The sequence below is a fragment of the Triturus cristatus genome, chromosome 8 (assembly GCF_964204655.1).
Source record: "Triturus cristatus chromosome 8, aTriCri1.1, whole genome shotgun sequence".
NCBI lineage: Eukaryota > Metazoa > Chordata > Amphibia > Caudata > Salamandridae > Triturus > Triturus cristatus.
The window spans coordinates 1448896595-1448923226 of record NC_140591.1 but is presented as its reverse complement, the minus strand read 5'-3'; the positions used below and the strand labels follow the sequence as shown (position 1 = coordinate 1448923226).

The following is a 26632-nucleotide window of genomic DNA, read 5'->3' as shown; positions in this document are numbered from 1 at the left end:
TCCAAATAACATGTTATTTGTTTTACCAGCATCAGATATACATGCACACAAACACTCAAAACAAAACACATGCTATGTGGAGCGATCCATTCCATTTCCACAGGAAATTTGCCCATTATTAAATTTTATTTCTATTTTTGGTTTTGTTTTGCAGTTTTATATAGCGCAAACTCGACCTGAAGGTAGTGGAGCGCTTTACATGAGCACCAGTTACGTTACACAAGGATGCATTCATTTTTTGGTAGGCACAGGGAGATGAAGTGATTTGCCCAGAATCACAGGATGTTGAGTTATCGCCGAGACTCGAACCTGCCCAGGTCCTTGGATAGTCATTATTGTCACAGAGACAGTTTGCAGGAACCAAGACGCTCCTTTTGGGCAAGTTCTTGCCTCTGGCTCGGAGACCATTCCATGGCTTCCTGCAGCCTGCTTAGCAGTGCCTGGCCAGCAGTATGCATGCACGTGGGGCCGGAATGTCTCCCTTCCTTCCCCATTCAATGCTTCACGTGAAACAATGCACTTTACAGCCTTTTCGTCGCTCCCGCGACCGCAAGGGGTTAATTACGCCGATAGGATGAGAATCGCAGGCAGTTTCACTTTCTTGCATAAGATTAAGCAGTACATGATGAAATACCTAATTGTTGCCGAACTCTTGTGGGAGGAGAAAAAACAATCAAAAATGAAAGTTCCCCCTCGCTTGCAAGGTAATGCGGTATGTTGCATAAATACAGAGCGGTGCAACCGAACGAGGTATGAAGCGGGCTTTAAATGAAGGCGAACACACGCGTGATGACGAGTTGCAGACTCTGGTGTGTAACAAGCTCTGATTGGTGGCCCTCGGTCTACAGTTCAGAGCTAGGGGATCGGTAGCTTAAGCTCACATCTGCCATGATTTTCAGGAAAAGGCTACAGACGTATCTTTTAATCTTTTAAATCTTCCAACATCTCTTTCCAACCTTTTCAATAGCGCTGGGAAGCCCGATTTTCGGTTAGCCATGCGCTTTATAAAACTGGTGAATAGAATAGAATCTTCCACCCTTTGTGTGGCATGGACCCACCAACCTGCACGCGCCCACCTGCACTTGTGGTTGGCGGTCACAGTTGGTCTAAAGGGAGACCCCGCTAGCTGCCATGTCTTCGCCCCTCCCCCTAGTCCAAAGAATCCCACAAAGAAACTGCTGCAAGGTTCAGATCATATTTCTCAGACACCTGGCCACGCAGGAACGCCCCTTAGCCAACAGCGACAACCGCAGGCAGCGTGAGCGTAAAGCGCAGGTGCTCCCGCCACAACTTTGTGGCACACCACACCAGGTGAAGTAGTGAAGGCTGTAATAAAGTGTTGGGTATTGAGAACATTTTACCAGAGTTTCAATGAAGCCTTCAGGGGCTGTCTGCCAATGGCCGTGACTGGTTGTGATAAAACAAAGCAACAGTGAAAGTCAACTCCAACTGACAGGCTAACATTCAACACCCACTGCACCGACCACATTGAACAGACCACACACACGAGCCTCAAAATAAAACACTCCCCCAAGATGCTCTGTCTTCTACGGCCAGAGCGGGGACCAAAGAAGTCGAATTTTAATGTGACAACAACACTATTGTGCTCTCTTGACACATTCCCAGAGGAAAATCACTAAGCCTCAGAAACATACAAAAAACCTGCCTAATCTTGAAGGCAGATCACTTAAGGGGCACTGTTAGAGGATTCATGTCACCCAGCTGAGATCTGGAAGATCCCAACATCACTCACAAATGTTAAGATAAAGTAAACTTTCAATGGAGCACACAACACAAGCACACAACCCCAAAACATGCTACAACACATGCCGCATAGCAAGACACCACAAAGCACTTACTGACCGTCGCATCATTCCTGGGTTTAAACTTGTAGGCCAGAGGCTCATAAAACTCCAGTTCCATCTTCGAATCTGTCCAGGAGGACATCCATGGTGGAGGTGTTGTCAAGTGGGAAGTTCTCTACCTCTTCCATCCCCCTAACTTTATCACCAGGGTAAGTGCAGCCATGTCACATTCCAAAACCATTCCAGTGGGGAGTAGCTCCAACCGAGCAGGTACCACCAGCACTGCCTTCCTCTTCATCGTCTGCACAAAGTGTCTCGAAGAGAAGATGTTGTTCTGAAAAGGGACGCGGTATCAGACAAGGAGCTATCCAGCGATTGCAGCATGGCAAAAGCGTGCAATCATGAGAAACCGGGCCTGTCCCAAGGGCAGGCTGGGGAGGCGGAGATATGCAGAGAGGAGGCCATGATGCTGCAGAGCATCCGGGGAATACGCCAGCCAGTCTCGGGGAGGGGAGGAGGCGCGGGAAGCTGCAGGTGAGAGAATCCATGTGCACCTGTCCTGCTTGATCATCTGAGTCATGCATTGGTGTGAAGGTACAACTATGTAATACAAAGTGTGTCATTGACTTGTTTGGTAGGCATTACAACATGCTAAGTAGTGTAAAACTCAAAGACAAACTGGCACATGCATCAACGTAGGCTTTTGCGATTCCTTAATTGCGATTATTAAGGAATCGCAATTAAGGAATTGCAAAAGCCTATGCATGTAGGAATCGCTATAAAAATAGCGATTCCTACACATTCCTCAATTGCGAATCGCAAATTGCGGGTCGCAATTAAGGAATGCCATCCCATTCATTCCTATGAGCCTCCAGGCCCATAAGAATGAACTGGAGATTGCATGAGCAATTTGCGAATACCAGTAGGTACCCGCAAATTGCTCATGCAATTTCAAGGGTGCAAGGGTATCAAAATGACACCCTATTGCACCCTTGAAATTGATCTGTGCACATATGTTGCACACACATATGCCCTAAGGGCATGTGTGTGCGCAACATGAAACTTTGAAAAATGCACAAAAGTGCATTTTTCAAAGTTTTTGCAAATTACCATGAAGTTCAACTTCAAAGGAGCATATTCTGAGAATCTGCCCGTTTGCGACCGGTTTTTCCTTTGATGCATCTGCCTGTATATCTTAGTAACTGTATATGTCTAGTTATGGCTCATTGAGACGCAAGTAATGAAAAGTGTCTGATCCTGGTTCAGTGCTGCTAGGCTAATGGTCAGTGCCAATATTCCTGATTTACATAACATGCATTTCTGACTGTTCTCTTACAATCTACTTTTTCACAAATTATTGTTCCCGTCCTTAGCTTAATCTGTTGCTCTGTCCTTCCTATAATTATACTTTCTGTGAAGACCCTCTTTATGCTACCTCTGATAATCTCCACAAGTGTAGAGACCATCTCTGTGGTGGAATATAGTCACTCCCTCTACTGCTGTTCTACCACTGAGGAAATTGCATTCATGTGTTTTGTGGCTGCATTTATATAGCGCTTTCTAGACTCTGATGATGCGACATAGCACGTTAGTAGACGAGTAGCCTCTAATCTGTGGGAGTCATATGACTGGTAGAGTGTCTGCTTGCCTTGTAAATGACAAATTATGTTTTGATGCGGTGTATGAGTATCAGAGGTGTGTGCTTGTCTTGATTTGATGATGAGCTTCCATGTGAGGCTGAAGCAGAATGGAGCGGGAGAAGGGACGCGTAGGCACTGAAGCCAGTCAATGAATGGGCAAGGAGTGTGTAAATGTATTGTGACCTGTCCAGGAAGTCTTTACATACTGGCATGTATGGTAGAAACAGCTCAGCTCTAGTTGACAGAGCTTGATGTTGTGCACATGTAAGTGTTTAGGAATGTGTGAGAATAGACACAGTCGTGCAAGCATGCACTTCAAACCACACTCAGTGGCGTGCACTTCCATTGGCTATGCTAAAGCCCTGGAACTTTCACAGGAGGGGCAAAAACGCAGACCGTGTGAATGGCATTTAATTAGTAGACACAGAACATGGTCTGAGGAACTTGGCCAAGAAGATGCAGAGGACAACCCTTGTGCATGGGTATTGTGGCCCCAGCTGTATTATATTCCCTGGGGTGAGCCCCAGAGTTTGCAGAGGTGCCACCCACATGAATGGGCATTACACAATGAACAATCATCATAGTATATGCCATGCCCGTGACACTGAATCTTGGAGCTGTAGCGGAGGAACCACATATCTTTTCAGGTGCTTCCTTGTGGGCTATGACTCTGCTACCCATTCAAGCAGTTGCCTTACAGAAGATCACACTGTGTGTCAGAGGGTGTCTCCCACTAAGTAGAGCAGCACTGGAAACTTCTCCGTGCAGCTCAGTCTGATATGCCTACTTAGGCAGGAGACAGATCGACCCCTATTTTTGGCACAGGCGATCATTCTCAGCATGGGTAATGAGTGCATGAGTGATGGGGAGGGAGCAGCCAGTCAGACGAGCATGGCATGCGGCGCCTATGGGGGGTCTGGAAGTCCTGCATCCTGGAGGTGACATTGCATTCCACTTGCACAGTCGCTACATGACTCATCACAATCTCCAATGGGGTTTAAACTCATTAAATAGTTTAGTAATAGTAGAATATCTTATTACACTACATGGTGGTGCCATTGTTTATACATTCCGGTGGTCTGAAAGTAGGTTTGTATGAATGTGTACACGAGACGCACTTTTGTGGTGCTGTCTAAACTAGGCCAGGCCCTCCCTGTCTTCCTAAGTTCCAGGGGTCTTCTCTAGATGGTTCTCATTTTCATCCGAAGGGGGTTCTGGAGCTTAGTCTCTTTTACATGCAGAGCACGTGATCCACTGATTTGTTAGTTTGTTGCATGGGTTCAGGGTTTCTATGTCCTTACACTACTGGAATCAGCAGCACCAACACATTTAGAGCCCCAGCTCTTCTTCCGCTGTGCTGTGCACCTTCGAACTCTCCCCCGCCTTTCCTTAGCACCTTCAAACTCTCCTCCGCCTCTTTTTAGCACCATCAGTTGCTCTTCACTCTTGCAACATGTCGCTGAAATACTTGGCCGGCCGTGTTTCTTCAATCCTTTTTGGAGAGAGTGAAGGTGGAAGAGAACACAGCCCTGATCCATGGGAGACTCTTCTACAGGTGGTAAGATATTTATGGCTGCAAGTTGAGATGAAAGGGATTCTTAAGTGGTACGTAAGCCGGCAATGAGGTAGTTGCGGAGTAGGTGCTGTAGTGTGTTGGATGCAGGTGGTTTCCTCTTGGGTGTTTGTTGTAGGCAAGCAAGTTTCAGTTGGGTTCCACACTGGAGCAGTGCGCGCTCTACTTTGAATCTCTTTGAGATTTTCTTGGAAGAAGCTTAGTCTTTGTCGATGTAGGCAGAGACTGACCAACATCTCATGGGCACTGAGGGCATCAAGTTATAGTATCTACAGCACATTCCTTCTCTTGTCCCAGGCCGCCAGAGAAGCATCCGTCGCATGTGCCTTCTTTCTCTTATTGTGCAGTGGTTGGGGTTTATTTCCCAATACATCATTTTGGGAAAAGCCAGATGTTCAGATATGTCCTGAATTGCAGGTGGTTTTGACAACAACAGTTCCAGAGTTTAAGAACTTGCACTGGAAATGTTGTCCCAGCTGTTCTGTCCTTCCTACAAGGATGGGTTATCAACAAGAGGACCACCCGCAATAGGAGGGTTCCTTCTGTGAATATCTCCTCAGATCTACGTGGGTGAAAGTTGGGTGTTTGATGTTGATAAGCCTAGAACTTATACACAAGAACTGGAAAGTTGAGCATCAGACAATGGGTAGTCAATAAATTATTTTTATAGACGGTAAGGTGTGGTCACATATTTCAATGCGTAGTAGTTGTTTTGCACGGCATTCTGGAATATTTGCTGTTGTCACAATATTGAGATTGAGGCCTCACTAAACAAAGCCAACGTGACATTGGAGGATTTGGCCAGGAGCTTTGCAGGACTCCTAACCGTGGAGACATTTATCTTAAGGTACATATGGGGTGTAAGGAACTTCTCCTGTTTAGGTTTACTTGGAAAGCAAAGAAAAGCCTGGTCATAATCATTCCCAGGTAGCTCAGTTTGTCAATGTTGGTGACGTGCATCAAGCACCTGTGGCCAGATGGATCCGGGATACCTCTACTCCACATATCTGGATCTCAAATTCCAGGAGTTATGTGCAAGGTCATTCGTTAGTCAGCAGCCATTGGTCGATAGCTCGCAGCCATTAGTCTATTCCTGATGGTGCTGCCCAATTGTGGCTACACCTTTACATGTCACAAGTACATAACATGAACGTGCACTTAGCACTAGTTTCTCGTATGCTCTAATGATGTTAAACTAAGCGATTGCACTTGACATTACTACTAAAGAGAATGTACTGTAGGATTAGAGAATGTACTTGTACTGTGTGCCTTAACTGTATTAAATGAGATATATTCTTTGAAAACTTGATGAATAACCAATAATCACTTAGTAGATATGTACTCACTATAAAAATAAAATTGCTTAAAATAATGTGTGCCTTAATACATTTAATCACATTTGATATTTGAGTACAAACCATCCTTATGTTATGAAATTTCATTTATATTAGAAACGACTTTGATTTATGCAATGTGTGCACTAATTTTTCATATTTCACCTTAAAATGTAGTTCCTAGACATACTTACAGGTGTACCTTTGAGATTTTACTGTATGCCACATGTAATATGAATCTAATGTACTGACAAGTTACATCCCTTTGAGTTTAAATGTGCACCATTGAGTTATTACTTCAACTTGACATTAGTGGGTCTGTTTTCCATGCCGCATACAATACTGCTATCCAGATTCGGCTAGCACGATATTTCCTGCAGCTAGTCCCTCGCATTGCTAGTTTGAGAATAGATGTGTTACTGTACTGGTGATAGAAAGAGAGAGCCTGAGAAGAAGACCTTGATGAAAGAACATGGAGAGCCCGAGCGTTAATTGAAAGATCTATTCAGCAACGTTACCACCAAGCCTGAGTGAGAAAAAACAATGTTGTTGCCATGTCCAGTGTGGCGCATTGTCAGGCCTAAACTATGCCGGCGTGGCCAATGCAATTAATGCACGGTGGCAGGACGGTACTTCTTTAATCTCAGCATTTATCTGCGCGGGCGGGGTTCCCCCCTTTTTATTCTTTCGCCCCTGACTTCCAACGTGGGATCGGGACGAGCGTGCGTTTCTGCGTCAGGGCGCGGAGTGTAATTCACTATTCTACCCTTCTCCACCCCCACAGCTTCTACAAAAGGAGCTTACTTACTTATGTTAAGTATAAGAAAAAGTTAGATTTATTTTCAATAAGTTGAGGTATAAAATTGTGGATTTCATGAAGTGTAAACCCAAATGCTGTGTTTATTCAGTACCATGTATATGTCACAACAAATGTATTGTGTTTAAACTTCTCGAACAGAGGTGAAAAGAGCACATAAATGCTATAAACATTCTGCATATAAGATATCTAGTGGCTAAAAAATCATCAACTAACCTATCTTGACAGTGTTTTGTGGCGTAGAGTCAATGTACAGGAAGCAACAGAGATGAGAGAATCCTTCTGGATTTCAAAACTGAATTTTTCGCATACAGATTCAACAGAGACCACAAAGTGCAGATCTTTCTAAAGTTCTGATACTTAAATATTAAATTCATATAGGTTTTGTCTTTCTTGGTATGGATTATATGTGCAGTAAATGAGTGTTTGCTTTCAGTGTTTTGCATAGCGCCAACAAGCGGTCTTCTGGCCGCTCTGAATACTTTAAGAGCCTGCGGGAGGAATCATTTTCACTGTGCTTGTAGTTAAGCATTGAGGGGCTTATTTACGAGCCCCTTGCACGGTCGGTGCATCACATTTTGTGACGCACTGGCGGTGCAACCTGCTGCCCCATATTTACAAGGACACATAAAGCCACCCTGCAGGGCTTATCCAGGCCTTGTAAAATTGGCCTGCCATGGGTGTTGCTGTGGGTGTTCCCAGGCAACACCCATGGCTTCTGCCGCATTTCCAGATTTATGAGAAAACGTAAACCTGGGAATGCGTCAAAATGCGACTCTTCCCTAGAGGAGGTGTTGGGAGCCTCAACGAGGAAAAGGGTTTTCATTTCTCCTCGTTTTTGTTTCCTCTTTCTATGCGTGCTACATTCTGCAGCACACGTAGGAAGAGGAAATCGCCTCTTGTGATAGTTTTTGAGCAGGATGGTGTCCCTACCTGCACAAAACGACCATCCCCATGATGCAGGCACCCTTGCATCATGGTGCAAGGGTGCCTGTGCCAGCGCATGGCAGCTAATTGTGCGCCAGGGGAGAGCAAAGGGATCTGTCATATTGTTGTAGATATGATGCATCCCTTTGCTTCGGAATTAACGCAGCACGGCGCAGCCAAATGGCTTGCGGCACCGCACTGGGGTAATTCCTTGTAAATAAGGCCCTGAGTTTTTAGAGCGCTAAATAAACCACAAAGAAAATTAAATTAATTGAAACTGTATGAAAGCACCACTTTTCAAGGAGAAAGTTGATGTAGTGCCTTGACATCTGACAATGGCTCCCAGATCCCAGTCCTATCCTTTGCTATTGTTTCTGCTACATTTCTTCATTCTTATTTTATTTCTTATTTTATTTCTATTTCATTATAAAACGCTTGTGTAGGCAAACCGAGAGGACCTGATCTAGGAAAATTATTTGGCCACAAATACCAAAAGCTGTGTAACAAAAATCATGTTTGTATGACAATGGCAAATGATGACTCAAGAATGTAATTTTAGTTTAGCTGTGGGGAAATGACAGAGTACACAGAGCCAGAAATCTCTGGATACTCTCAAACATTTTTCACCGCATGTCCCTCTATCATGATAATATGTGGGATTTGAGGCTATGATGCTGTGCAGCACCCCATTCAAATTTCATGGTGTCCAGGAGAAAGGGCTTACCTGCCTTGAAAAATACTTTCAAGGTGAATAACAAAGGGAAACTCTAAAATGTGAACATGCACATTCTTGCTACAATTACTACCGAAGTTTGTTTTCTCTGCACAGAATCCTCAGGAATAAATGTGGGGCTGTGGGAGTATTTTTGCATATGAGTTTGTATGGGGGTCCCACTCATACTTATCAGATGTTTGTGAATCCTCAAATGTTCAGAATTGTGTGCAAATCGTAGGGATAAGTCTAAGCCTGGTGGCCCTTATTTCTCTGTGATTAATTCACTGTGCTAAACTTAGGAGTTAGAAATTGGCCAAACGCTGGTATGATCTGCTACATAAACATTTGGATATTTAAATTCAGGTGCTAGGCAGTTCTCATAGCAAGGATTTATTTTTCAGACTAAACATCCTCTTAGATGGCAAAATCAGGACTTTTCATCCACTAGCAAAATAGACTACAAAAGAAAAATATTCTGCAGACCTAACCCTGTTCTCGCTTATTTCCATGAAAACATATATGAAGGATAAAAAAACATACCCCGCTGCAGTATGCTGTTAGTACCCACGTGAAGTGAGCATTCTCGTTGAATAGTACATTAGTTATAATGTGCATCCAGTCCACCCGCCGCCACCTCTCTTTAAACCAAGATCCTAATATTACCTGGCAGAGTGAAGCAAGAAACCTGATCTTGGAGTTCAAGTCCTGCACAGAGCGGCAGCCTCCATGACTGAATGGGCTGAGGCCTACCGAGTACAAATCAGATAAACAGCACTTTGCAGGGATACAATGAACCGAGAGAGGCCTGCTTTTCGAGATCAAGGTGCATTCTGGGGCACGCTACCCTTCATCCAACCGCGGCGAAGAGCGTGAAGGAGAAACATGAGGAACTCAATACGGCTAAAATGGCCGCCAACCTCTTGTTGCAATCTTAGAACTTAATGATGCTTATTAGAAGCCTGTTATTTGGAACTGCAGAAGAATTATGCTCTTAAGTACTGGATTTCCTCCATACCAATGGCCTCCTAGGGATTAACAATGTTACCACCAGGTCACCAGTTCCACACAACAGCCGCCATTGTTCCCCGCTGTCGAACTTTTCAACTTTTACTGACTGATTCTGAAGCGCTACGCCATGAAAAAAGAAAAAAAACAAGATTGTCTGGCGAAACAAATAGCCCGCGCACAGGTTTAATATGTGGAATGCATTGTGTCTTGCCGCGGGGCAATCAGATTTGTCAAGCAGCAATTTCGGTGCTTGCATTCAAGCAATAAGTTATTATGTCCTGGTTCATAACTTAATCTTCAGGGTTAGAGTAATTTGAAGGAAGCCCGACTGGCCACAGCTCAGAACACAAAAAACGTCCTCTATCTGTGGAGTTCACCCCTTCCGACACAGCGCAGTAGCACTTCATTACCCATGCCGCGGTTTGTCTCTGTGAATTATGGGGAGCCTTGAAAGATATTTTCTCTCGCTATAAAACCTACAATTGGAAGGAAAGAACAGCAAGCTGAACATTTCGGTCTTTGCCTCAGTGCACATCCAACAGCACTGTATGGAGAGAGAGCTTAGTAGAGTGAAACCTTTGAATTGTAGATGCTAATATATTTGCAATGCGGAATCAGCCTGCACGGGGAGGGGCTCTTTTGAATTGGCAAGGGCGGGGAGAAGGTTATTCGATATCCCCAAAATTCTAAAAGCACATGCACTTGGGAATGATATTCGATTCAAGGGCAAATCCCAAATGCAATGAGTAATATTGAAATAGCCACACATTGGGGCCAATTCACCATGGGCCTCCGCACGCGTGGCAGAGGCCCTGCAGTTGTGTTGAAGAGCCCGCACTTATGGTGGGACCTCTGCTATGCGTAACTGCAGTACGGAGGTCTCGCTGCGAGAGCGGGACCCCCGCCACGACTCCAGGGCCTCCACCACGAGCGCAGTGGCCATTGTGACTATAGCCCATTATTTATGTTGCCGTCAATTTTATGTGATTTTACCAAAACATGTGACCCAAAAAATAACTGAATATGTTTGGTCTAATTATAATTCATGGGGTTAACCATAATTTAATTCTTTTCTAGGGCCTGTATCTTCTTTCATTGCTTACAAGGGAGAGGACCTTAACTAGCCAGCCCTCTTTCTCCCTAGGTCCCCTAAACCTCTTGCACTTCCTCCGCCTGCATGCAGTTCTGCAGGATTGTTGTTAATGTACTACGGAACAGGACTGGATGGGCACTTCTGCCAGCACTTAACATATCTCTCCTCAATTGGCTACCCTAGCTGTGGTCCTGACATACACTACATAGATATATCCACCCCCATAATTGCATAATAATTCCCTGACCGCCCCACTACTCATCATTCAGCGTGGTTAGTAAACAAAACAGTACATGGTTGAATGTAGATATTTTTGAAGTATCTCAGGCTTAATAATGGTCAAAACACTAGATGCGACTCTAAAAGACATACAATTTTCTATAGTACCTAAATGCTAGCAATGAACTACAAAATTATGTGTGAACTGCAGTTGCTATACAATTGTGCAGTATGGTGCTGCAGGGTGTAGGCTGGGACTATTGAATCCCAAAGGCAGAGGAGACAGAATACCATAACAACAATATCAAGGGACAAAATATTGATAGGCAAGTTTCTATACATTTTCTATGCCTAACTCCACATATACGTACCTTGGTGATATACATAGCTTCAGGGTACGTGGATGTGGATTTAAGAATAGTAAATCCTCAACTCCTTCTGAGCCCTTACCTTTCAATTTGTATATGATATTCTATCCCATTGATATTTGAGGTTCGATATTTCCCACAGCCATCATGATGCATATGCAGAGAAAGCTTCTGTTGAGAGCCAATCTTTAGGGGTAAGCTATCATCCTACATCACCATTGACCTCTCGGCCCATAAATCATTGGGACAGGACTTGCAGAACTGGATGTGGTGAGCTTGTGCTCTCAAAGTCACTTGCTGGATGTGCTTCCTCTATTTTTCAATGATAAGTGTCTAAAGAAGGGCTATTTTTTTATAAAAAATGTACATTCTCATGGTTGAGACATCCTATATAAACAAGCATTGGCATAGCCAATAGGTCTCGCCTTTGGGACCTTATAAGTGTTTAGTTATCCAGCACAATATCCTTGGTGCAACAACATCACCTGTTGCATGGCTAAACACTTATAAGGTTGTTTATGATACCATGGGAATTTTAGGCCACCCTCGGGGATGACTTGGAAGTATAAAAAAACAAGCATTTAAAATGCAATAGGACTCCTATCTACGTGAGATCTATTGCATTTTAAACGGAAATGCGGCATCCTAGAAGGCACGAATGGGAGTGGAGGGGTGGGGCGGGGGGTGTGGGCTGAGAAGTCTCGGACTGCTGGAGGAAATAGAGGGAGGCAGGGAAACAAAACAGTTTTAAAAGTAAAGGGCCGATAGCCATGGAAGGACGAAAATGACGAGATGGCAGTCAGGAGGTGGGACTAATAAGCCGGCAACCAATCACAATGCAGCATTTTGGATTTGAGCCAATCAAAAGCACGGGCGGAAAGTGGGCAGAGCTTCCCTCACTATACTGTATACAGCATCTCTCAATGAGACAGCGCATGCACTGCCTAGGCGAGACCTAAAAAGCATAGTGCATTGGTCGAGAAAGTTCGGTGTTAAAGATAAAAATAAAGGATAGGTCAATATTAATGAAGCTCATTTAGGAAGGTATTTGTCACGATGTTAAGGTTTTGGTATTAGCTTTCAGGACTTGAGTTTTGCAGTCTGTGAGGGTAGATTTAGAAAGGACGGGGGAGCTCTTTGGTGTGCGCATCCTGGAGTTTCATCTGTACGGAAAGCTTCTTACTTGTAGGGCTAAGGCCCATAATAAAATCAGGCAAAAACATGACATGTAGGTTGACCTTCAAAAGCAGATTAGTAATGGGTCCACCACTGTTGGACAGGGAGAAAAGGCCAGAGAGAGAAATGCGCCCCAGTATGACCGCCCATTTGGTTGTCAACACAAGAAGAAAAAGAGAAATTCCCCCCTTGATGCAACATCAGTATGAGTGACGAAAACCACTATGCCCAAAGCCATGTTTATAGCTAGAACCACTATTATATGCAAAATCACACTGAGCTATAAATCCCCCCTGGTGCAAAGTAAGCAGGAGTGTGGTATCATGAGAGGAGTAATGTCACCGTTAGTTGCAAAACGACCCTTGATACAAAATCAGCAGGCTTCTAAAAACACTTTTAAGGGCACAAATCATATTGAACTGTAATACAATTAGGTGCAAATATTGTTTTAGATACAAAATCACATTAGGTGCAAAATGGCCCTGTTGGCAATATCCAGTATTTTTAGTAGCACAAAACATATTTAGGAGGAAAACATATCTATGTCTGAAATCACCTTTGGTTCAACAGCAGCGGGAATGTAGAGACACTTTTAGGTGCAAAAAACTTCTAGCACCAAAGATGGCAGATAGGTGCATATAGATAGATAGATAGATAGATAGATAGATAGATAGATAGATAGATAGATAGATAGATAGATAGATAGATAGATAGATAGATAGAGAGATAAAACCAGTAATGTGATGTGATGTAAAGTGAAAGCACGCCGTGTTTAAAGTGAAAGCACGCACAAGATGGCGGTGGACTGTCCACTGTCCATACATGCACGCGCATGCTGTTAGGTTTGGACAAATGGCGAGAGCAGCCATCTTTTTCCATCCCTATGCGTGCATGTAAGGCTTTAGGAGAATCGATTGCAAAAGGTCTCTCTGACGAGGGCAGCGCATGCGCTGCTTTTCGCCAGGCGAGACCTAAAAACCTCATTTCTAGGTTTCTATTTAACCATTGCCCATGTAGATTCCTACATTTTTATCAGCAATCTTTTCAGCATTTTTAAGAAAGGCAAAAAGGGAGTTCTTTAGCAAAGCAGGGGTTCTCTTCACCTTCAACTATACAATCAATCAAATCAACTTAGAACACCATTGATCAAAAGCAATACAACAGATTATTTTACTTCCTATTCATGGAAAATTATCAGACAAAACTATAAACTATTAACGCTAGCGCCTTGGACAATTTCATTACATTCCAGGTGACTTCCAAGGAGTCTTGCACCCTGACATTCTACCATAGGCTATATTTGACAGCATGGTGTTTGCAGTCTTATTTCATCCAATTATGCCTATTACAATTGACACACTTGGTGAACCAAAAGACAGATGGCCAGACCGACCATTGTAACTGTCCTGTCGGCTCAGATTGGTCATCGGGAAACAGATGCCCTATGATGGCATCAATTTCATGGATCACAATAACCAACCCACAACAGAAAAAGGATCACATGTTCAACTGAACCAAGAAAATATGTATAGAACTTAAGGTTCAGAGTCTAGGCATGGGCTGATTGCTGCCACGTCCAGTAAGTAAACCCTTTGGCTGTGCCCTGTGGAAAGTTCCTACTGGGCTTCATCCACATTGTGATTGGCTGTGGTTCCGCACCAGTCATTGGGTGTAAACCCTGTACATACTTCACCCAAATTGTGCACTTTGGTCATGTTCCTAAGACAATATGATTACTCACTATCATGTGTAGGCGTGAGAGTGTGCCAGAATGGGAGTGAGTGAGCACAAATGTATGAGAATGTGAACATATGGTTGTGTGTGGCTGTGTGAGCATATGGGTTTAAGTGTGTGTTCAGACCACTGGTCCTGGATGGAACTGGGCACGCGTCTCTGCATTATTTTGCAAAGGGGAATCTATAAAGCTGAGCGGGGACTCTTGTCTGTCCGTGCTATATCAGTATGCAGAGTTTTGTACTTGCCCAGTCTAGTTAATAAATGTAAACACATGATTTCTTAGCCACACTACTTCAAGGATAAATTTGTGTCATTGACACATTAGCAGCACTGGACACTGAGAGGCGGATTCATAAGATTTTGCAGTATTTTATTCTTGAGGTACGCCTGACGTCTTGTTTTAAGAGTAAGTCAGGACTACTCTGGACTGACTCCTGGAACTTAGAAGAGAGCGAGGAATACTGCAAGAGTAAGTCACAACACAACATATTTCATGAATTCAAGCCTGGCAGTCAATATGGATTGCAAGTTGCACTGATCCACACCAAACTCTTAATTTTAGAATTGGAGAGCACGTATGTCCTCAACCACAGCCCACACTAGAACATGATCTCATTATTGCAATGACAGAACACACAGAAAACATATCTTTATAAAAAAAAATTAATTGCAAATCTATCAAGGTTAAAACATACTTTACAAACATTGTCATCCTTCAGCTAGGGTCGGGTTGGTAAGGCGGGCGCTCGGGCAATGGCCGAGGGGCCGGTATTGAAGTTCCAACTGTGGACTGCTTTTTTGGCATCCCGGGGTCGCTGATTTGGGCTGTGTCTGGTGTGTTCAGATGCCTGAGTGGCCTTTCTGGAGGCAGATGGGCGTCCATTACCTCCCTTTCATAATGCAGAGTTGTCATTCCCTTTCTCTCGCTGGGATGGCCAATTAATGTGTGCATACTGAGCGGGGGCAGGGGGCCTGAGCAGAAGTGGCCTCACTTGTTATCAGGTGTTTATAAAACTTTGCTGAAGCAGTGTTTTGAGGTAAGGCAATATGCAAATGTGGGCCACTTTTTATTTTGCGTGCCCAGGCCGATTTCTAATCCCAATCCAACCCTGCCTTCAGCCATTGACCTCTGCTGTAGCCAAAAGATTCTAACAAGAAAAGCTCTTTGCCGTTAAAGAATCCACCACTGTGGGAGATATTTTGATCCAGAGAGACAATTCAGACAGATACAATAAAGATGAAGCCTTTTGTGGGCACCAATGCTATCCTGGTTGCATGAGAAGTAACAGTATGGTGGTGGTCACTTGGTTTTCAAGTTATAAATCCGGACATAAATTCAGTACACGTGTGATTATAAATTCGGAGTATACTGGATCACATGTTTCTGGGACTTTCCTTTGCTGGCAAAACAGACAGGAAAAGAAAAACAAGACAAGATAGTTGCACTTTGAAGTAAAATCAAAAAGCATTAGTAAAACCAATAGGTTTTACATTTGTATGGCATGCTGTTTGCTTTGCTAATTCTTGTTTGCACTGGTGAGGAAGCAGATACAAAAGCATCTGAAAAGTGTATGCTACAGAAAATATGGATAACTTAATTTTTTGGAGCATTTATTTTCAGATGCGTTTATCAGGGCTCGCACCCCATTGATTCCAACTGATTATTCATGTGGCAGCCATATTGGAAAGGTCAAACAATAATAGGGTATGAAGAATATGGTTCCAAGAAGGCCATCATGTTTATAATCACTTAGCAAGGGATACGATAGCACTGAACAGCAAGCACTGACAGAAGCTCTGAAACACTGATTCTACAGAAAATAAGTGCAACTTCCTTTTCTGTAGCATCCATTTCCAGATCCCTGAGTCAGCACAAACAGTGCCACCAGGCAACTCACAGTCTGTGAAACAGTAACTCATGCAATCCAATGGAGATTGAAGGGCATACCCAAACAGTCAATTTGAAAACAATGACACCTAAATACAAGGTATGCATTAGGCCCTTTGGCTGCACCTTTCTGACCCCCAAAGCCATACCTTTACTGTTCAGTGATTTAGATGTGAAAACCTAACCTAGAGATGAAACTGAACATCACAGGGTGACTCAGATTCCGGTCTATGATGGAAACCTAGAAATGTGTAAAGGGCTCCAGGGCACAGCCCCCTGCCTCATGTCAGTCCTCACATTCTGCACTTTAACCGGAATCTGCACATCATTAAATTCTGGGGTGAACCACTCAAGAACTTCATGTACCAGCTTCCCTTGGGGCGACCCGGAGGAGGAGCTAGCGGAGTGCGGTCCATTGCGGTTGTTTATAAAAATGGCTCCTTCGAGCTTTGAGCTGACGAGCTCCTGGACGACGCACCTGCGTGCCTGTGCGGGCACTGAGGCCCTTGACGGTTGCTTGGCGGCCCTCTCTTCCACCCCTAACTATTTTCTCTACTGAGGAGGGAAGTTATCCAGAAACCCGAGCCATGTCTCGGGCGATATTTTAAAACCTGGGACATGTATCGGGTCTAGAGATCATCAGTTCAACAAGTACTTACTTGCACCCACTGGGGTGAACCACTCAAGAACTTCATGTACCAGCTTCCCTTGGGGCGACCCGGAGGAGGAGCTAGCGGAGTGCGGTCCATTGCGGTTGTTCATGTAAATAGGACTTGGGTGTTTTGATGAACACTGCCAGTGTGAAGTCAGCCCTCTTGGCATCTCCAGGCTCCTGGTGGCAGGAGGTGGAGGGAGCTGAGAGGCTTGAGCCACAAACAGCGATAGTGACATTAAAATACAACACTCTGTGGGTGGATGTCTGGATTGTGCATGTCTGAGAGCCGTAGTTCAACTACAATCCCATCACACAAGCACAACCCATTTTACTTAGCAAACATACTGCGCATGCCCCAGACGGCTCAATATATCTGCTAAAAGGTGGCCGTCGGGGCGCATGTCATTTCATCCCGAGGCCAGCTGAAGCCACACAGAGTAGCAGGGGAAGGATCCCCAGATCTGACTAAGCTACTTATAGGGCGGGGCTTCGAGTCCTATCAAGAAGCAGGAGAGGGATTGAGGTGGGTCTTTCCCTTTTCAAACCTGCCCCTGCCGCTTGGTCTGTCTCCTCCTCGTTGGAAGCATTGCTTGCGGGTTCCAGCTCCAGATTCCTGCTCTGCTGCTACCACTGAACCTCAGAATTTGCCAGCAAAGGAAGCGAGATAAGTAAAAACATGTTTTTCTGTTCATATATGTATGTGTTTGTTAGTTATTCAAGGCGAATGTGTTTGCAAGTGTCAATGAGAGTGAAAGTAAATGAGAATATGAGTTTGAGAGTGTATGAATAAGTGAAATTGAGTACAAGGGAGTCATTGAAAGAGTGAGTGGGTTAGAAGGCATGAGTGACTGGAGTTTGTGAGAGGGAGTAGAAGTGAATCAAGAGCGTAGCTATCAATGGTGCAACAGGTGCAGTTGCACCGGGGCCCAGTGTCAGGGAGTGTGAAAGAGTAAGTGTGTGTAAGTGTGGTTGTAAGTGAGAATGAGAACCAGTGAGGATGTTTGTGTGTAACAGTGAGTGGGAGTGAGTATGAGCAAGAATGAGTAAGTGAGAAAATGTGAGTTAGAGTGAGCGAGGGGGAAGAGAGTGAATGTGAGAGGGAGTGAGTATGAGGGGAGGCAAATCTTTAAAACAGTGGGGTGAAGTCCTGGCAGGTATTACGCCCCACGACATTCGAGGATCACCATCTGCCACTGGTGCCAACATAACTTTACAAAATGCCTTTAAGTAAGGAGAATATTCCCTATATTCAATCAGTAGTGAGTCTGTGAAAAGTGAAAAACGTGATCAACAGATGTCAATTGTTGGCTAAATATTCAAAAGCGCAGCTGCAAAACTCCTCATTACTGCAGACAAATATACTACTGGGACAGCAAAGTCATTGTTAGCAAAACGCATCAACTGCTTAACAAACAAGCACTTATTTCTATTATTTTAGTATGCAGCCGACTGATATATTGCAGGTAAGCATGTACCACCCAACGCACCCTCTTTGAACGTGCCTGACTTCACTTAAGGATAATGTTCTTAAACATTCTCCTGGGATCAAGATGTTGACTGTGTCTCAGATTCAAAGATAGCAGAGGGAAGGTTGTGCATCCTCAGTGCAGGCCACTACTCTGCTAAACCAGCCCTCCTGACAATTTAGGATACAGGAATATATTTACTCAATGCTGGGAAGGTTCTTTCCTAATTAAGGATGGATCTAGGCTGATGACTATTGGTGTGCCAAAAAACCCTGTGAGTTGTAAAAGAACTTCAGAACAGTTTAATGAATAGGACACGTTACAACGCAAACTTTTACAACGCATGCCTTTACATTGCGGTTTTTACATTGCAACATCCATTACAACGCATGGTTTTACAACGCATGCCATCACAACACATTTTTAGAAACTACACTTACAACGCATTCCATACAACGCATACCATTACAACGCAAAATACTTTTAGGGCAACAGTAGTGTAAGTGTTGGATAGTGTAGGGGTAAAATTACTATTCCCACTCCAGTAAGTGCAACAGTAGGGTAAGTGTTGGATAGTGTAGGGGTAACATTACTATTCCCACTCCAGTAAGTGCAACAGTAGGGTAAGTGTTGGATAATGTAGGGGTAAAAATTACTATTTCCTGTTACTTACCTTATAATGCGTTGTAATGGCATGCGTTGTACTGGCGTGTGTTGTAATGGCACGCGTTGTAGTGACATGCGTTGTAATGGTATGGGATGTAAAGGATGTTGCATTGTAATGACAGCATTGTAAAGGTAGTGCGTTGTAATGACTGCTTTGTAATGGTTGTTTCCCCAGTTTAACCTAACCTAGCCTAATCTAACCTAACTAACCTAGCCTAAGCTAACCTAACCTAACCTAACCATTCATGCCAACTAAACCATATTAAACCATGCCATATACAAATACGCCGTAAGTAACAGATATTTTGGTTCCAGAAAGCAATCCCATTTTTCTGGTGGCAATCTCCTGCTAATCAGCCTTGTGAATGTATTTCATCAGCACCCCTCCTTGGTATATTAGGAACTATTGTGGCTCCCGCATAAATAAGGCATCTTGCAGATTCAAATGAAGCAGATTCTTAGCCTAGAGATATTATGAATTTTTACATTTCCTCTTCTTTCATTGCAATGGTTGTATAACACCTTTGTTGAATAAAGAGATTTAAAGTCATTTGAAATTCTGCATTCATGGCATTAATGCATACCTTGCTTCAGCTCTCATATTATTCAGCCTCTCACAGCAAGAGCACTCTGCGCGCGGTAGGTTTATCTGGGTATTATTTTTCATAAACATGAGACCTTACACTAGAGACCTCAGGAAGCAATGCAAAGGGTGAACATACAGTCTAAATGAAGCAGAAGACAAAAAAGGCCCTTGTTCTGCCTCACATTGCTTTCCACATCTAGTAGTTGAACAATAAGAGCAAGTTAACACAAGCATCAGTTCAACACTGAAGCACTGGAGCCTTCTGACAGGGTGTTCGGAGGTAGGAGTGGGCACAAAGTCCCTGTTTAACTTTGCGAAAGGGTGGAATACGGCAGTGTGCTACCGGCTCTGCGGTCGTCTTCCATCTTGTGGTGGAGACCAACACGTCATGCATCTTGTGTGCTTTTCATGAGTTGTCTGTGTTCTAAGGGCCCAAAGTGTGAGTTTGTTTCTGGAAAAAACTCCACGTCATGGGACCATAAAAAGGGCGGACGATGCAAGCCATTTTTCCGCCAGCCGAGACTCCATGGTGTATAGAAAGAAGCTTTCAGGTGAAAGAGGAAATGGGGGCTCCATTAGCGGAATGTTTAGGGTCCGCTCATCTCTAAATGAGGCAGGCAGACTCAGAGTTTGATGGACAAGACATTCCGTTGCATTTGCGACAGAGTTTGCCATCCGCCAACATCTGAACCAGCTTCAAAGTTTTTTTACTTCCAAGTAGTGCCAACAAAAAGCTTGTAAATTGAAAATCCACAACCGATTGTGATCCTATTGCAGCTCATGGTTTATGGTAAGGGCTCTCCACAGACCGCATTCAAAGACTGCTGGACTGAATTTGGAAACCTGATACAAAAACATGTGAGGAGAACTCTGGTGGTCCCACATGTTGTTTTATCAGGGCTTGCAACCCGGTGATTCCAACAGATTATAAACATAGCAGGGAAACAGTCATCAAATTGCATGTGTAGCAACAACTTGCTGTAAGGGGTGCTCTAAACTAAGGAATACTATAATTTACTATTCCAACACCTTCCCTACTGTTGCGCACGCTGGAGTAGGAATAGTAAATTATACTATTCCTAAATCCAGCGCGCCCCCTACAGCAATCCGTTGTAACGACTTGCGTTGTAATGGTACTGCGATGCAAGAACACGTTTGTTGTAACAACCACGTTGTAATTGCATGCGTTGTAAACACATGCAATGTAAAGGTATGGATTCATAATCAGTTGGCGAGGGATCCAGTAGCACTGAAGAGCAAGCACTGACAACAGCTCTGAAAAATTGATGCTACAGAAAGTAAGTGCAACTTCATTTCCTGCAGCCTCCATTTCCCAGCTCCTTTAGTCAGCACACACTGTGCCACCAGGCTGAGTTATGAGTTAAAAACCACAGAATGCAGAGCCCCCACAGGGTGTGGAATGCACCTGAATCCCTTTAGGCTGACCCTTGTGTCAGGTGAAGTGCTTTACTCACTCCTAGAAGTGAGCCGGCCTGTAGAGAAATGTCACATTCAGCCAACAGGTGAAATCTGAAGTGTTATTCAGATGTGAAATATTTGTACTTTAATAAATTGTTAAAAGGAGAGAGAGGAGTGAATTAGAGATAAGCACATTAATTTGCCTATACACAGACCATCACGCAGACACACGTGAGTGCGAGTCTCACACACACGCACACACACACACACACACACACGCACACACACACAGAACTGCAGCAAAACTTCCATCACCTACAACTACATCAGCGGATTTCATATGACATTCTAAGGGCATGAAATGAATAAGAATTAGGGAAATGCAATAACTCAAAATCAAAATAAATATACATTTTTTGCAGTTGCTGTGTTCTTACCTCCAGGAGAAGTGCTCATGTCAGTGAGTGCGTCGCCAGCTCCTGCAATGACATGAAACAGACTTGTGAAAATCAAAAACATATAATGTCTCCAAAATCAATCATGCTAATCTGCTAAAATCATAATATAAAACTGCATATCGGTGTTCATTTACACATAGGCAGACACAGTCACTTTGTGCAAAAACCCGCTTTTCGTCCATACTAGTCATTTTCACTTTATAGGTACATGCATGTGGGGTGATTTTATCTTATCTGCCAGTGCGATGTGGTAAAAGTGCCTAGCGCCTCGAAAAAACAAATGCCATTAACGCCTCAATACTACTAGCAAAAGGCTGGTGTTGAGGGCAGAAATGCACAAAGAGGGCGGAAGGGCCAGTTATGTTGACTTTTCAGCACAGCTCTGAGCACAAGTTCAATTCAATTCTAACTACACTGCCATTTTTGCACCTAACGCCATAGGAGGTGCTAGCTTATTCTAGTGCTCTCATCAAGACAGAGAAAGGGAGAGGTCTGACAAGGGTGGGATGAGGCGAAGAAATGGCTGCAGGGCCTGGACAGTAAACACATTACAGTGGACACAGTCAAACTGAGAGTGAACTTAAAAAGTGGCACAGAAATATTTTAATACCATCTCAAGCGCCCATTTCCCCCTGTTGAAAATACATTTATTTAGGGAAAAAGTCATTAACATAGGTTTGGTTCATCAAGCATAACCAGGCCATTCTGAAAGTGCACTTTTAAATGTTGTGCACACATTTGTTTTCATTTGGCTATTCAAAAAATCATTGAAATTCAAGTAGCATGTTAGTGCGCCTTTTTATGTAATGCCATGCTATGAAACTGCATGCTGTCCTCGCCAGAAACATCATAAGGATGTGCTTCTTAGGGAGGAATTCACTCACTTGGTCATTCTGCTGTTAAGCTAGAAAGGGCCAGGTGCTGTGTGGTTCTTATCCATCAGGGCTTGTTGTTTTAATTTGACTACTTTTATAAGTACTGGTTGCATTTTGTGCACAAGCATTTCTTTTCATTTAGCTATTCATAAAACCATTGCAATTCAACTGTGGTTACTTAATTTAAGACATATTGCATTACTGCATGTATTAATACATTTGGCTTCTGATTCTAACTTTTTATTTTCTGTAATAACTAAAATGTCATTTAAACAAATCAATAAAATGAGACTGGCAGAAGCCCAGTAGTTCACATTTTTCATTAATGGTCTTGGCTGGTCATGTGATTCCAGGGTTCTCCCTTTCCTGCAGTTTGACCCTCCTTAATGTTAACTGAGTTGGAGCATCAAGACTCCGAACACGTCAGTGGCTGTCGGTACTCACGCCACAGGGGTGAGCCACAGGAGGCTGCTATGGCCATACCACAGATCTCTGTAACCCGTGATACATACTCCTTACAATGAAGCTCCACGAGGGAAGCTGGCCTGCTTCCACAGACCAAAGGATGACGTGGCCTTCTGCCCCCAAACGCGACACTTTTTATCAGCACCAATTTACTCCTCTTTGGGAGAAGGATATTGAAGGGACCTCTTGTCTGCTTGCTTTGTGTGAGTGTCAGCGAGAAGCAGTGCAAAAGGATGGGAGGACCAATTTAAACGATTCTACCCTCAGTGGTGGTTAGGCTATTTAAGGATTGTCTCCTAGTCTCAGAGAAGTCTAATGTGGGCAATAACGTTTGTGAAAGGCACAAGATCACAAGACTAGAGTAGGGAAGGTATTTGCTCATTTGTACCATTGCTGTGATTATGAGGGGGTGCAAGTTTCATATATTGGGGTGGGAAATAGCATTGGGGGGATTGTTTGATCACAGTTTAGCTGACAAGGGGAAGCAAGAGGCGAAGAGAGACTGCTCTGTCAGGGAAACTGGGAAAAGAAGATACTATGAATTAGCAGACTAGGTGTTGACGGGGATAACGTTTATCCCAAACATTTTGAGGATTTTGTAATCCACCATAGCAACAGTGAATGGTACTGTTCCTAAAATGAAATACAAAGTGGGATTCCTCACAGAGATGTGCCTCAGCAGAACAGAACACATAAAGCTGTGGACGCCGTGGGCGTAGAGATATATTATAACTCTTTCAGATCTTCAGCACGAAGAGTAGCCGTCTGCAACACCTGGCGCTGAGTGGCAGAAGAACAAACTGCTGGATATGGAAGGAGATGGGCTAAATGAGATGTGTTTGGGCAGTGGATTGTAATTGGGTTACACGGGATAAATCTTCTATACCAGCAACAGGTGACTCTAAGGCAACCGAGTATTTAATGGACTCCTGCCTACTCCTTGGTGTAGCTGAACCACGGTTACACTAATGGTGAATGATGTTGGAATTCTCATGCAACTCCTACAATGCCGTATTAATGCCCAACTGCGTGCTAATAACATTCCAAATAACAATAACCACTATGACCAGGAATCAAACACTAGAGCAGAATGCAATGTAAGTCAGGAAGCAGGACATGGACATTGTCGCAGATTCTGGTCTGGTCACTCACCACTGGCCTGGATTTGGAGACCTGATACAAAACCATGCGAGAAGAACTGTGGTGGTTCCATATATTTGATTTAAAAGACCTGAACTTACAGCAGCCCATCTAGGAAAATATCTGACTGCGATATCATATGGTGTGGCTGATCAGTTGCTTTCTGTTTAGGTTTCTTAATTTATCATGGTGGAAATTGGTATTACAAAGTCTTTAATAGTTAATTAAGTGCCTTGGCGAAAAGCTGAAACACTTGTTGGGAGCATGCGAAGATGCGGAGTCCCATGTGGATCATCCGGAAATAGTCTAACTTTACACATGAAATTTTAGATATGGCTGACACCTTAAAAATGAGGTTATGTGGCATGCAAACATGATACATTTGGATGGAGATAAAAGCTCACTGGGCAAGGCTATTCATACTTTATTGAGATAGAAACTGATGACTGGGGAATAGACTAAATTGTCTTAAATAAGCTATTTAGAGAGTATTATATTGTGCCATCTACACGTGAACTTGGATATGTTGTGAAGCGAAGCCACAGTGCAAGAGAGTGGGACAGCGCTAATATGTCATGACACAGAATAGGGTGCCTGGACTAGATGGGTGACAAACACATTTTATTAGGAGTTTGGGACTTACTGACTCTTCAATTGAATACACTATTTAAGAAAGGTCGGATGACAAACGAGACACAACTTCGATCTATAAGACAGTCAGTTATTAGGTTGCGCCTTAAAACCTGGGAAAGCCGCTCTCAATGTTCATCTAATGGACCATTACCATTGGTGAATCAAGGCACTAAGATCCGAAGACATCATCTTCTCAACTTCGCCAGGTCCTGAGGCTTTCAGATACTTCGATATCTTTTTGGGTGTCAGCGGAGGGAATATTCCAAATATGGAATTATCTGGCAGCCAGCAGGAGATAAAGTGATGACATTGGTCACATTTCTCCTCTTGATTTTGGCAGTGATTTGCAATAACGAAGATGGTGGGCTTTGGTATGTATTTACAAACATGCCATACTGGGACAAGGTATGCTGTCCAGAAATAATATGGTAAGACATTGCATTTGGAAGCGCTATTCACCCAGAATGAAATGTAGATTTGAAGCGCTATGAGGGATGTTGTGTGCTAAAACCGTATTACCAGGTGTTGAGCTGAGTCTTGTCTCTCACACTGCTGTGAAGAAACAGCAGCCACTCATAGAATATCAGACATGGGCTGTGCCTGACAACCTTCATGCTCTCTTCCCCACCAGAACTGACTTTAAACATCAGTATTTCAATATTATTGTCTTGAGCTATTTAAACTTAGGAAACCTTGTTCTTTGTTTAATTCTTGAGGTTTACTGTGGAGGTAACATTATTTCTGGCAGCACATTAATTACAACCAGCAAAATCCATGGACTACAGCCTGCAAACCACATGAGCTACGTACAGCAAACTCCATGAAACTACCACCAAACCCCATGAACTACAACCAGCAACCCACGTGAGTTAAAGCCAGCGAACCCCATGGATGACAGCCAGCAAACCACGAACTACAGACAACAAACCCCATGGACTACAGCCAGCAAACCACATGATCTACAGACAGCAAGCTCCATTAATTAAGGCCAGCAAATTCCATGTACTAAAGCCAGCAAACCCCATGGATTACAGTCAGCAAACCCCATGAGCTGCAGACAGCAAGCCCCATTAATTACAGCCAGCAAACCCCATGGACTACAGCCAGCAAACTCCATGAGCTTCAGCCAGCAAACCCCATGAGCTACAGACAGCAAAGCCCATGGAATAAAGCCACAAACTAAATGAGCTACATCCAATAAACCCCATGAACTACAGCCAGCAAACCCCATGAACTACAGCCAGCAAACCCCATGAGCTACAGCCAGCAAACCCAAATGAGCTACAGACAGCAAACCCCATGAATTACAGCCAACAAACCCCATGGACTACAGACAGCAAACACCATGAACTACAGCCAGCAAACCACATGATCTACAGACAGCAAGCCCCATTAATTAAGGCTAGCAAATCCCATGGACTACAGCCAGAAAACCCCATGGATTAAAGCCAGCAAACCCCATTAGCTGCAGACAGCAAGCCCCATTAATTAAAGCCAGCAAACCCCATGGACTACAGCCAACACACCCCATGAACTATACCCAACAAACCATATAAACTACAGCCAGCAAACCCCATGAACTACAACCAGCAAACTCCATGAGCTTCAGCCAGCAAACCCCAAGAGCTTCAGCCAGCAAACCCCATGAGCTACAGACAGCAAAGCCCATGGAATAAAGCCACGAACTAAATGAGCTACATCCAGTAAACCCCATGAACTACAGCCAGCAAACCCCATGAACAACAGCCAGCAAACCCCATGAGCTACAACCAGCAAACCCCATGAGCTACAGCCAGAAAACCCAAATGAGCTACAGACAGCAAACCCCATGAATTACAGCCAGCAAACCCCATAGACTACAGACAGCAAACACCATGAGCTACAGACAGCAAACCACATGAGCTACAGACAGAAAACCCTACTGCAAAAGAAATATACCGCCTAAAATGTAATATACTACCCAGACTAA

The 26632-nt window shown here is 43.7% G+C and overlaps 1 protein-coding gene across 1 annotated transcript in view; it reads right to left on the bottom strand.

Moving 5' to 3' along the window:
* The window catches only part of TENM4 (teneurin transmembrane protein 4), a 1193139-nt gene extending 1171592 nt beyond the window's left edge, over positions 1-21547 (bottom strand). The window contains exon 1 of the mRNA XM_085623238.1: positions 21530-21547. The gene's annotated coding sequence lies outside the window, so the exon portion shown is untranslated. The remainder of the gene's footprint in view (positions 1-21529) is intronic.
* Positions 21548-26632: the final 5085 nt, after the last annotated feature.